At 43.3% G+C, this 12,213-nt stretch overlaps 1 protein-coding gene across 2 annotated transcripts in view; it reads right to left on the reverse strand.

Moving 5' to 3' along the window:
- The window catches only part of LOC141273616 (serine/threonine-protein kinase PLK2-like), a 248,236-nt gene that overhangs the window by 197,068 nt on the left and 38,955 nt on the right, over window positions 1–12,213 (reverse strand). The window lies entirely within an intron of this gene.

Raw genomic sequence — 12,213 nt, forward strand, 5'->3', positions numbered from 1 at the left:
ACAGAAAGATTGTGAGGGAATATTTAGCTAACATAAATGAGTTCAAGTCTCCAGGTCCAGATGAATTACACCCCAGAGTACTGAAGGAGATCGTAGAAGAAATTTTAGAACCACTCTCCATAATCTTTGAAAATTCTTGGAGAACAGGAGAAGTCCCAGAAGACTGGAGAAGAGCAAATGTTGTTCCCATCTTCAAAAAGGGGAAGAAGGTGGACCCAGGGAACTATAGGCCGGTGAGTCTGACTTCTATACCAGGAAAGATCTTTGAACAAATTATTAAACAACATGTATGTAAGTACATGGATAAGAATGAAGTGATTAACCAGAGTCAGCATGGGTTTGTAACTAACAAGTCATGTCAGACTAACTTAATTTCCTTCTATGACAGAATCACTGACTGGGTGGATCAGGGAAATGCTGTAGATATAGTATATCTTGACTTCAGCAAAGCATTTGACAAAGTATCTCACACCATCCTTATTGAAAAAATGACCAAGTATGCAATGGACCAGGCAACTGTTAGGTAGATTCATAACTGGCTTAGTGATCGGACTCAAAGGGTGGTTGTAAATGGCTTCACATCCAGCTGGATGAATGTCTCAAGTGGGGTACCACAGGGCTCCGTCCTGGGACCTGTATTGTTCAACATCTTTATCAATGATTTAGATGAAGGAATTGAGGGTAAACTGATTAAATTTGCTGATGACACAAAGCTAGGAGGGATAGCTAATACTAGAGAAGAGAGAGAGAGGATTCAAAAAGACCTAAATAAACTGGAGCAGTGGGCAGCAACCAACAGAATGGTTTTTAACAGGGAAAAATGCAAAGTACTACATCTGGGCAATAAAAATGAAAAAAGCATATACAGAATGGGAGGAATAGAGCTAAGCAACAGTACATGTGAAAAAGACTTAGGTATACTAATAGATCATAGACTGAACATGAGTCAACAGTGTGATGCAGCAGCAAAAAAGGCAAATACAATTCTGGGATGTATTAACAGAAGCATACAGTCTAGATCACGTGAAGTCATTATCGGTCTTTACTCCTCTTTGGTCAGACCTCATCTGGAATACTGTGTACAGTTTTGGGCACCACATTTTAAAAAAGACATAGACAAACTGGAGCAAGTTCAGAGAAGAGCGACCAGAATGGTGACTGGTCTGCAAACCATGTCCTATGAGGAACGGTTGCAGGATTTGGGAATGTTTAGCTTGCAAAAAAGAAGACTGAGAGGAGACTTAATAGCTGTCTACAAATATGTCAAGGGCTGTCACATTGTAGAAGGATCATCTTTATTCTCATTTGCACAAGGAAAGACTAGAAGCAATGGGATGAAACTAAATGGGAGGAGACACAGATTAGATATTAGAAAAAACTTTTTGACAGTTAGGGTGATTAATGAGTGGAACAGGCTGCCACGAGAGGTGGTGAGTTCCCCTTCAATGGACGTCTTCAAACAGAGGCTGGACAGACATCTGTCTGAGATGATCTAGTGAATCCTGCTTTGAGCAGGGGATTGGACCAGATGACCCAGGAGGTCCCTTCCAACTCTACCATTCTATGATTCTATGAACATCTTTTGCAACATTGCGTGATGATTTACCTTCTTTTTAGAGTTTGATAATCCTGCAACTGCTCTTCAAGGTGTGATCACTCCTTTTTAGATGCAGACTAACGAGCAGATCTAATTTGATGCAGGTGTTAGTTTTGGAAATTAAAATTTACAGGGTGATTCCATAATTTTTTCCTCAGAATTGAGTGATTCCATAATTTTTTCCCTCTGCTTGGTCTGAAAAAAATTACCCTTACTGAGTACCACATTTTTAATCTTGATTTCTTTTAGTGTTTCTTAAAGCTCTAAAGTTGCCATTTGAAATTACTTTAGTTTTGTGCCATGTCTGTGATCTGCTTTTTTTCAACAACATTAAACAACTGAATGAACATCCTCCGAGCCCGGTGATTCCATAATTTTTGCCAGGGGTTGTATATACACACACCACTGTATAACGCTAGCCCTGGCACTGTACGATAGAGTGAGCAGGGGCAGTATGAAGTTATCTGCCATTCTGATATCACAGTTGGGAAACAAAATGCTGATTACTGAAGTGCCATTACTTTCCTTCTATGTAATACCTGTGTTTGGCATACTGCCCTGCTCTATATATTTACCATGCTGTGTATACAGATCCTAGCTAACCATCCCAGTGCTGCCCGGTTTATATGGCACTTCCCCTATATAGATATTACTGTACATCTAAATTATAGCAGTACCCAGATATATATGGCAGTAGCCCGGTAGATATGGCACTTCCCCTATATATGTGGTTGTACATCTGATTAATAGCGGTACCCCAGTATATGTGGCTGTACCCCTGTATATATGGCAGAAGCCCAGTATTTAAGGCTATATATATTACTGTACTCTATATTAAGTCAGTACCCCAATATATGTATAGAAGGCACTTCCCCTATATATGCTGTACCCCTAAATTATAGCAGTACCCCAGTGTATGTGGGTGTACCCCGGTATATATGGCAGTAGCCCGGTATGTATGGCACTTCCTCTATATAACAAAATACAGCAATAGGGTTTCAAAGGTAACCACAAAATAGAGTAGGTAGTGTCTGATGGAGAGGCTGAGCGATTGATGCCAGCCTCCATACTGTGTGACACCCTCTTCTCCCCTGATGATTAGCTGAGGCAACGAAGCGTCGGGAGCGGTGTGCTGTGGTCTTTTGGAGGCTGAAAAAGTTTTAGATGCCCCACCACATGAAGCTGTCTTAAAGCCAGAGAGCAAGAACCGACATTTTATTTGGTGAGGCTGTTCCAATAGTATACTTAAGGTCTATATGCTCACCATAATCTGTTTATATGTACGAAGGTTCTTATATGCTAAGACATTATATGCTGAGACATTGTCTTGAGAGCTCCACTTTTTTCTGCCATTTTACCTGTGTTATGTTACGGGTAGACTATGTCTAGATAACATATTCTCGCACCCCTGGACATAACAAGTTACTGACTATTATGGTTATTTACCACTACAGGCAGGCATATTCTTGCTTTTAGGTCCTTGTGACTCGTTTATCATTTTTTATTCATTTCTAATAAATGCTAAGTTTTAATTGTTTGTAGTACCACTTAACTTGCTAGACTACCACTTCCTCTATATACAGTTGAAACCAGAAGTTTACATACACTGTATAAAAAGACACATATGCATGTTTTTCTCAATATCTGACATGGAATCAGAATAAACTTTTCCCGTTTTAGGTCAATTAGGATTACCATAATTTTTAATATTTGCCAAATGCCAGAATGAGAGAGAGAGAGAATGTTTTAAGGCATTTTTATTACTTACTGCAAAGTCAAAATTTACATACACTAAGATTACTATGCCTTTAAAAAATTCTAGACTGTCCATATGATGATGTCATGTGTTTGGAAGCTTCTGATAGTTTTTTTGGCAACATATGTGTTAATTAGCGACACACCTGTGGATGTATTTTAATGCACACCTGAAACACACTGCTCCTTTGTGTAGCATCAGGTTAAAGTCTAAGGAAATCAGCCAAGATATCAGGAAGAGAATTAAAGACTTGCACAAGTCTGGCTCATCCTTGGGTACAATTTCAAGATACCTGAAGGTGCCTCGTTCATCGGTACAAACAATTATACGCAAGTACAAACAAGATGGGAATGCCCAGCCTACATACCGCTTAGGAAGGAGACGGGTTCTGTGTCCCAGAGATGAATGTGCTTTGGTCTGACATGTGCATATCAACCCAAGGACAAAAGTAAAAGACCTTGTGAAGATGATGGCAGAAGCTGGTAATATTGTGTCAATATCCACAGTGAAACGAGTACTGTATCAACATGGGCTGAAAGGCCACTCTGCCAGGAAGAAGCTATTACTCCAAAAGAAAAAGAAAAAATCCAGATTAATGTTTGCAAATGCACACATGAACAAAGACCTTAATTTTTGGAGACATGTCCTGTGGTCCGATGAAACTAAAATGTAACTTTTTGTGCATAATGATTATCGCTATGTTTGGAGGAAAAAGCTTGGAAGCCTAAGAACACCATCCCAACTGTGAAACACGGGGGTGGCAGCATCATGCTGTGGGGTTGTTTTGCTGCAGGAGGGACAGGTGCACTTCACAAAATAGATGGCATCATGAGAAAAGAAGATTATATGGCAATACTGAAGCAAAATCTCAAGACATCAGCCAGGAAGTTAAAGCTTGAGCGGAAATGGGTCTTCCAAATGAACAATGACCCGAAGCATACTGCCAAAATGGTAACAAAGTGGCTTAAGGATAAAATAGCCAATGTTTTGAAGTGGCCCTCACAAAGTCCTGATCTCAATCCTATTGAAAATGTATGGACAAAGCTGAAAAGGCAGGTGCGAGCAAGACGACCTACAAACCTGGATCAGTTACATCAGTTTTGTCAGGAGGAATTGCCCCAAATTCCGACCAACTATTGCGAGAAGCTTGTGGAAGGATATTCCAAATGTTTGACCCAAGTCATTCAGTTTAAGGGCAATGGTACCAAATACTAAAGAAATGTATGTAAACTTTTGACTTTGCAGTAAGTAAAAATGCCTTAAAACATTCGCTCTCTCTCATTATTCTGGCATTTGGCAAATATTAAAAATTATGGTAATCCTAATTGACCTAAAATGGGAAAGGTTTATTCTGATTTCCTGTCAGATATTGAGAAAAACATGCATATGTGTCTTTTTATGTAGTGTATAGTGATGAGCGAGCACTAAAATGCTAGGGTACTCGTTGCTCGGGTCGAGCAAGTTGGAATACTCGGGTGCTCGACCCGAGCAACGAGCCCAATGTAAGTCTATAAGAAACACGCGCATTTTTTAGGTGGCTCTGCAGAGGGACTAAAAATTGCCCAAATCGATGGGAACAGTGCTCAAATGACATGGGAACAGCATGGGGAAGACCCCTGGAAGCATCTCTGACTCCCAGGTCACAGCTGTCAACAACGTTGTCAGAGTATTACGCCACTTTTACGGACTCACAATAAAACATACAAAAACGAAACCAAATGGATTTTCCTGGGAAATATGTTAAGGGACATCCTTTCCAGGGTAATGACTTGTATATAAGGCAAAATAAATAACCAAAAACAAAAATACTCCTCCACACCTTGGGCTATGTTCACACGTAGCGTTTTTGATGCGTTTCTGCACTTTTTCATTGCTTTCAACCAAGACAAATGCATTCACCAGGAAATGTCATTTTAACATTTTACAACCTTATCTGGCCATGTGGTGTGTGACACATCATCAGACACATGCATACAGTGCTGAAAAGACATTGGAACAGCATGGGGAAGACCTCTGGAAGCATCTCTGACTCCCAGGTCACTGCCTAAAAGTGTGGCCATCATAAGTGATCCTTGGCGCATGCGAAGATGCTGTTATGTTCTGCTACCAGAGCTAAGGAAAGAGAGGAGATCTGTCCCTACGATAGAACTCAGCTGAATCCCTACGATGTAACAGGGGACCTGATCCAGCGATCAGACCTGCTAAAGTCCCAAGCTAGTCTGTGCGGAGACCTATAGATGTGGGGAAGGAATCCCTACAAGTACTAAGGACTGGGAGGAAAATGGGACACCTCCTAACAGAAATAGTAGCAGACAGACGAACAAACAAAATATATAGAACATAGAGGTCCGTACACCAAGCAAACTAACAGAGTTAGATACAGAGCACAGGCTAGCTAGAAAGTAGTTATACAATGAAGTCCAGCAAAGCCAGAAGGGCGGAGCAGGATTAAATAGGCCAACAAGGTCATGTGACCAGCAAAGGAAAAAACCTAAGAGCAAGGTTCTAACAGTACCCCCCCTTCTAAGAGGATCCTCCGGATCCCCTAGGACCAGGCTTATCAGGAAATCTCCTGTGAAACGCTCTGATAAGTCTGGACGCGGAAACATCATCTGACCTCACCCAAGAGTTATCCTCGGGTCCGAAACCTTTCCAGGCCACAAGATACTGCAAACTACCTCTATACCGTCTAGAGTTAAGGATGCGAGAAATTTCATATTCCCCGTCCTCCACCACCGGAGGAACAGAGGCAGAGGCGTCACCATCCGACACAACAGCTTTTTTTAACAGAGAGACATGAAATACCGGATTAATTCTCCAGGAGGTAGGAACCTCCAACCTAACAGCAGATTGGTTGACAACCTGAAGCACCTTAAAGGGCCCTACAAACTTGGGACCCAATTTCTTAGAAGGAATCCTCAACCGCAGATTCCTAGAGGACAACCAAACCATGTCACCAACAGCGAACAAAACCTCCTGCCGTTTCCTATCAAAGTAGTCTTTAGATTTTCTGTTGGCCTCCTGAAGATTACCACGCACATCCGTCCAAACTCTCTCCAAATCACCGGAAAAATTCTCCTCCTCAGGCACGGCAGATCCCAACTTGGAGAATGACCCAAACGACGGATGTCTCCCAGAACAACAAAAAAAAGGCGAACAACCAGCAGAAGAAGATGTATGATTGTTCAGAGCAAATTCAGCAAGTGGCAGAAACTCAGACCACCCCTCTTGATTCTCTGCCACAAAACAACGCAAGAACTGCTCAACATCCTGGTTTTTCCTTTCTGTCTGGCCATTAGATTCAGGATGATATCCGGACGAGAATGACAAATGAACTTCCAACCTGTCACAAAAGGCACGCCAAAAACGAGCCACGAACTGAGGACCCCTATCAGAAACAATGTCAGTAGGAACGCCATGAAGTCTGACAATTTCCTTGACAAAGGCCTTAGCGAGAGTTTTAGCGCAGGGCAGTTTGACGAAGGGAACCAAGTGACACATCTTGCTAAAACGGTCCACGACCACCCAGATGACAGTAAAACCCTCAGTGGGGGGAAGGTCAGTTATAAAGTCCATAGCCAAATGTGTCCAAGGAGCACTGGGAACCTCCAAAGGACAAAGCAACCCCGCAGCAGGAGTATGTGAGGACTTAGATCTAGCACATATAGTACATTGATGCACCCACTTAATGACTTCCTTCTGCCATCCAGGCCACCAAAAACTGCGACCCACCAGTCTCTTGGTCTCAGAGATTCCGGGATGACCTGCCAACCGAGATTCGTGACACTCAACAAACAAATCTCTCCTAAAGGTCCCAGGCACAAACAACCTCCCATGAGGAGTGTTAGATGGGGCATTCTCCTGTGCTTTAAGAATCTCATCTTCCAAAACGGAGTCCAAAGCAGCTATCACAACACCTTCTTGTAAAATGTTCTCCTCTTTCTCAGCACCGACTATGGGAGAAAAACTGCGAGACAAGGCATCCGCCTTAACATTCTTAGTACCAGGGATGTAAGTAACGGAGAAATTAAACCGCGAGAAAAACAGTGCCCACCTAGCCTGACGGGCATTCAGGCGCTTGGCAGCATCAAGATATATCAGATTTTTATGATCCGTAAGAACCTGAACGGGAAATTCCGCACCTTCCAAGAAGTGGCGCCAGTGTTCAAATGCGAGTTTAATAGCCAATAATTCCCGATTACCAATATCGTAATTCAGTTCAGTCTCCGAAAAATTTTTTGAAAAAAAGGCACAGGGATGTAATCCATCCCCGTTATCCTGAGACAATACTGCGCCAACCACCACAGAGGAAGCATCAACCTCAACCAAAAACGGCTTAGTCACATCAGGCTGCATAAGGATGGGAGCAGAGGTGAACCTCTCCTTGAGATACACAAAAGCTTCAATGGCCTCAGAAGACCACTGAACCGCATCAGCACCTTTCCTGGTGAGATCGGTCAGAGGTTTGACAATACTAGAAAATTTTTTTATGAATTTTCTGTAATAATTGGCGAAACCTAAAAACCTCTGTATCGATTTCAAACCAATAGGCCTAGGCCATTCCTGTACAGCTTGAACTTTAACCGGGTCCATCTCAAAACCTTCGCTGGAGATAATGTAGCCCAAAAAACTAATTCTCTGTACAGCGAACTCACATTTCTCCAGCTTAGCAAAAAGCGAATTGTCCATTAATAACTGTAATACCTCACGTACGCTCCGCCAATGAGACTCCAGATCCGGCGAATAAATCAAAATGTCATCCAAATACACAACCACATTTTTGCCGATCAAAGGTCTCAGGATGTCATTAATAAGATTCTGGAAAAATGCAGGAGCATTAGTAAGACCAAAAGGCATAACCAGATTCTCAAAATGACCCACAGGAGTGTTAAAAGCAGTCTTCCATTCGTCACCCTCCTTCATGCGCAACAGATTGTATGCCCCCTTAAGGTCAATTTTAGAGAACCACTTGGCCCCCATTAACTGGTTAAACAGATCAGGAATCAATGGCAGTGGGTAAGGATTGCGTACAGTAATTTTGTTAATCTCACGAAAATCCAGACAAGGACGTAAACCGCCGTCCTTTTTTTTTACAAAGAAAAATCCAACCGCCACAGGAGACTTAGAGGGCCTAATGTGACCGGCAGCCAAACTTGTCTGTATGTATTCCTCCAAAGCCTTCCTCTCAGGAATAGTAAGGTTAAATAAACGACTTTTAGGAAGAGTCGCTCCAGGGACAAATTCAATAGAACAATCATAGTCTCTATGGGGAGGCAAAACCTGCGATTCCTTCTCAGAAAAAACTCTCCAAAAATCCTGAATAGGAACAGGCAATTCTCCCCTATCCAAAGCTGCAATACGCCCGTTACAACACTTGTCATAACATTTATGGCTCCAGGATTTAATTTCACTGGTAGACCAATCCAGTACAGGATTGTGAAATTTTAACCAGGGCAATCCCAATATTACTGGAGAAGGCAAGTTATTCAAAACTACCAAATCCAATTTCTCATGGTGAACACCATTAATAGTGAGAGGAAATTCACAGACCTTGAGAGTAATATTCTTCAAAGGGGAGCCATCCACAGAAACCACAGCAATGGGGGATGATAAAGGTTCGGGTTTTAAATTGAGTCTTTCCAAGAATCCCCCATCAATTACATTCAGAGTAGACCCACAATCAACAAACACCCGAAATTCCATTAATTTTTCCTGAGCAATCGTGGAAGCAGCTAAAAATACACCCTTGGAATTTAAACAGGCAATACGGGCATGACTGACCATTTTTTTTTTCTTTCTTCATACGAAGCTCACAGCCTTTAATCAAATGACCAGATTTTCCGCAATAGAAACACAAGCCTTCAGAAAATCTACGGTCTTTTTCTTGAGAGCGAGGTGCCACCGATCCAATCTCCATCGGTTCACCACTGTTAGTACACACATTCTCATAACCAGAAACTGACATAGCAGAGGATTTGCTCTCATTAACCCTTGCACGCAGTCTCCTATCCACCCGTATAGCTAATTGCATAGCCTGTTGCAAATCTTCAGGTGTAGGATAAGCAATTAGCAGGTCTTTAACCCTTTCATTGAGCCCAGCAAGAAATAGACTTTTCAGAGCAGAATCGTTCCACCCTGTTTGAGTAGACCAACGACGGAAATGAGTACAATATTTTTCCACATTACCTGATCCCTGTTTCAAACATCTCAACTCAGTCTCAGCTGATGCGACACGGTCAGGATCATCATATAATAGTCCCAAAGCAGAAAAAAAACTATCCACTGATCTGAAGCATGTATCACTAGGTTGCAAAGAAAAGGCCCACTCCTGAGGCTCTTTGCGCAAAAGTGACATTATGAACCCTATGCGCTGGGATTCATCCCCAGAGGACTTGGGTCTCAAACGAAAATACAATAAGCAAGCATTTTTAAATGAAAAAAATTCTCGGTGTTCACCAAAAAATAAATCCGGCAAACATACCTTAGACTCCAAGAAATGTGCTCCAGGACAGTTACTCACGTGCTGACGGAGCTCGGCCACCTCCAGAGAGAGTCCCTGCAGGCGTTTAGCCAAATCCTGAACCGACACCATGATGGAACAGAAAAATCTTTCCTTAGAGAATTTGCTGGCTGGACTTACTGTTATGTTCTGCTACCAGAGCTAAGGAAAGAGAGGAGATCTGTCCCTACGATAGAACTCAGCTGAATCCCTACGATGTAACAGGGGACCTGATCCAGCGATCAGACCTGCTAAAGTCCTAAGCTAGTCTGTACGGAGACCTATAGATGTGGGGAAGGAATCCCTACAAGTACTAAGGACTGGGAGGAAAATGGGACACCTCCTAACAGAAATAGTAGCAGACAGACGAACAAACAAAATATATAGAACATAGAGGTCCGTAGACCAAGCAAACTAACAGAGTTAGATACAGAGCACAGGCTAGCTAGAAAGTAGTTATACAATGAAGTCCAGCAAAGCCAGAAGGGCGGAGCAGGATTAAATAGGCCAACAAGGTCATGTGACCAGCAAAGGAAAAAACCTAAGAGCAAGGTTCTAACAGATGCCTCCCGCCATGCACCTTTCGTTGCAGACTTGCAACAATCACCGTCCACGTCCTTGTCCTAGGGCAGAGTTCAGTTGTCCCTACCCCATTCCTTGGAATGCAAACGCAAGTATGCAGCCAGCCACCCACCCACCCACAGGCTGCAATACTATACTGCCAAATTTTTGACAGCTGCTTGCACTTGAAATGTGGCCTTTTAGGCTCGTGGAGGCGGAAGCTTTTCATAACCTCATGCTGGCGGCGGCCAGGTGTCCATACTTGTTCCCCAGCCGCCACTGTTTCTCCCGGTGTCATCTCCGTCTTCCACAAGCACGGGTCCCACAACATTACCCGTGCCCTCCCCAGTGCACTTACTGGGAAGGACCGCCTAACCACAAACACGTGGACAGGTGAATGTGGCCAGGGACGGTACGGAGCCAGTCCACAGCTTTTTTTGCTGAGTTGTATTTCACCACAGCCATATTCTTTAGGTTGGTGAAAGGACTTGGGAAACCATATCTACCCAGCTGTCATTTCTCCCAGGAAGTCCTCTAAAGCTGCTTTCACTTGAAATGTGGCCTTTTAGGGTCGTGGAGGCGGAAACTTTTCACAACCTCATGCCTCGTGTTCATACTCGGTCCCCAGCTGCCACTATTTCTCCCAGTGTTGTCTCCGCCTTCTACAAGCGCGGGTCCCTGAACATTACTGCTGGTACTTTTCTGTGGGAATCTGCTTGCCTCCTACCAGACTAGAATATTTCCAGTAAACTATGGTACGACGCCATGATATTAGCACTGCCCCCAGTACCAGTAGCGAAGCCATCCCCAATTTCCTTCTCAGGAATTTTATTTGGTAGACTGAGTGACTGCCGAAATACATTAGTTTCTCACAAAGGAGCTGAAGATAGAGTGGCAGTAGGTGCAAGTTTCCAGCCTGTTAGATATCAGAGGGTGAACGGCAGCACATTGGATCAGTGGTTAGCACTGAAGCCTTGCAGAGCTGGGATCCTGGGTTCAAATCCGAGCAAGGACAACATCTGCAAGGATTTCGTACGTTCTCCCCGTGTTTGCGTGGGTTTCCACCTCAGTAAAAAAGCAGCCATAGAGTGTCCGTGAACCTTCCCACACACTTTTCTTAGCCAGGACTGCTTCTCGGCAGTGTTGGACGGTCCCACCAGAGAATCCTCTGGTGTTCCCTGGCTTCTACATCAGGAGAGTTCATGATAGCGCTAAGGCTATGTGCCCACGATGCAGAAATGCTGCATATTTTTTACGCTTCTCCCTGGCAGGAAAAACGCATGCGGATTTTACATGCGTTTTTCCCGCCAGGTAGAAGCGTTTGTAAAGCGTCGTTGCTTGCATTTCTGCATGCGGGTTATCAAGCGCTTTTCCAAGCGATTTTAGCATCACTTGGAAAAGTGCTTGACAACTTGTTCACACTATATAAATCCATGCAACCGGCATGGATTTATAGTATTGTGACCAAGTTAGTTAAAAAAAAAATGAATAAAATGGTAAAAAATAACCGCGTCCGGTGTGTTGGGCGGCTCGCGGTGGTGTGCAGGACCTGTGGTGACGTCATGGAGCCATGTGATGGGTCACCTGACTCAGTGACGTCATAGCAGGTCCTTCACAACAGCGGGAGCAGTGCAAGAGACCGGACGGCGTGGACAAAACACCGGGAGGACATCGGAAGGTGAGTATAAACTTTATTTTTTATTTTAAATTCTTTTTTTTTTACAGTTTCTATGGTACCCAGGTCTGGAAGAGAGTCTCCTCTCCTCCAGACTTGGGTACCATCCACACATTGAAACGCAT

Source organism: Phyllobates terribilis, unplaced genomic scaffold (genome assembly GCF_046119375.1).
Source record: "Phyllobates terribilis strain yellow unplaced genomic scaffold, ASM4611937v1 Scaffold_1__5_contigs__length_1240528914, whole genome shotgun sequence".
Taxonomy (NCBI): Eukaryota; Metazoa; Chordata; class Amphibia; order Anura; family Dendrobatidae; genus Phyllobates; species Phyllobates terribilis.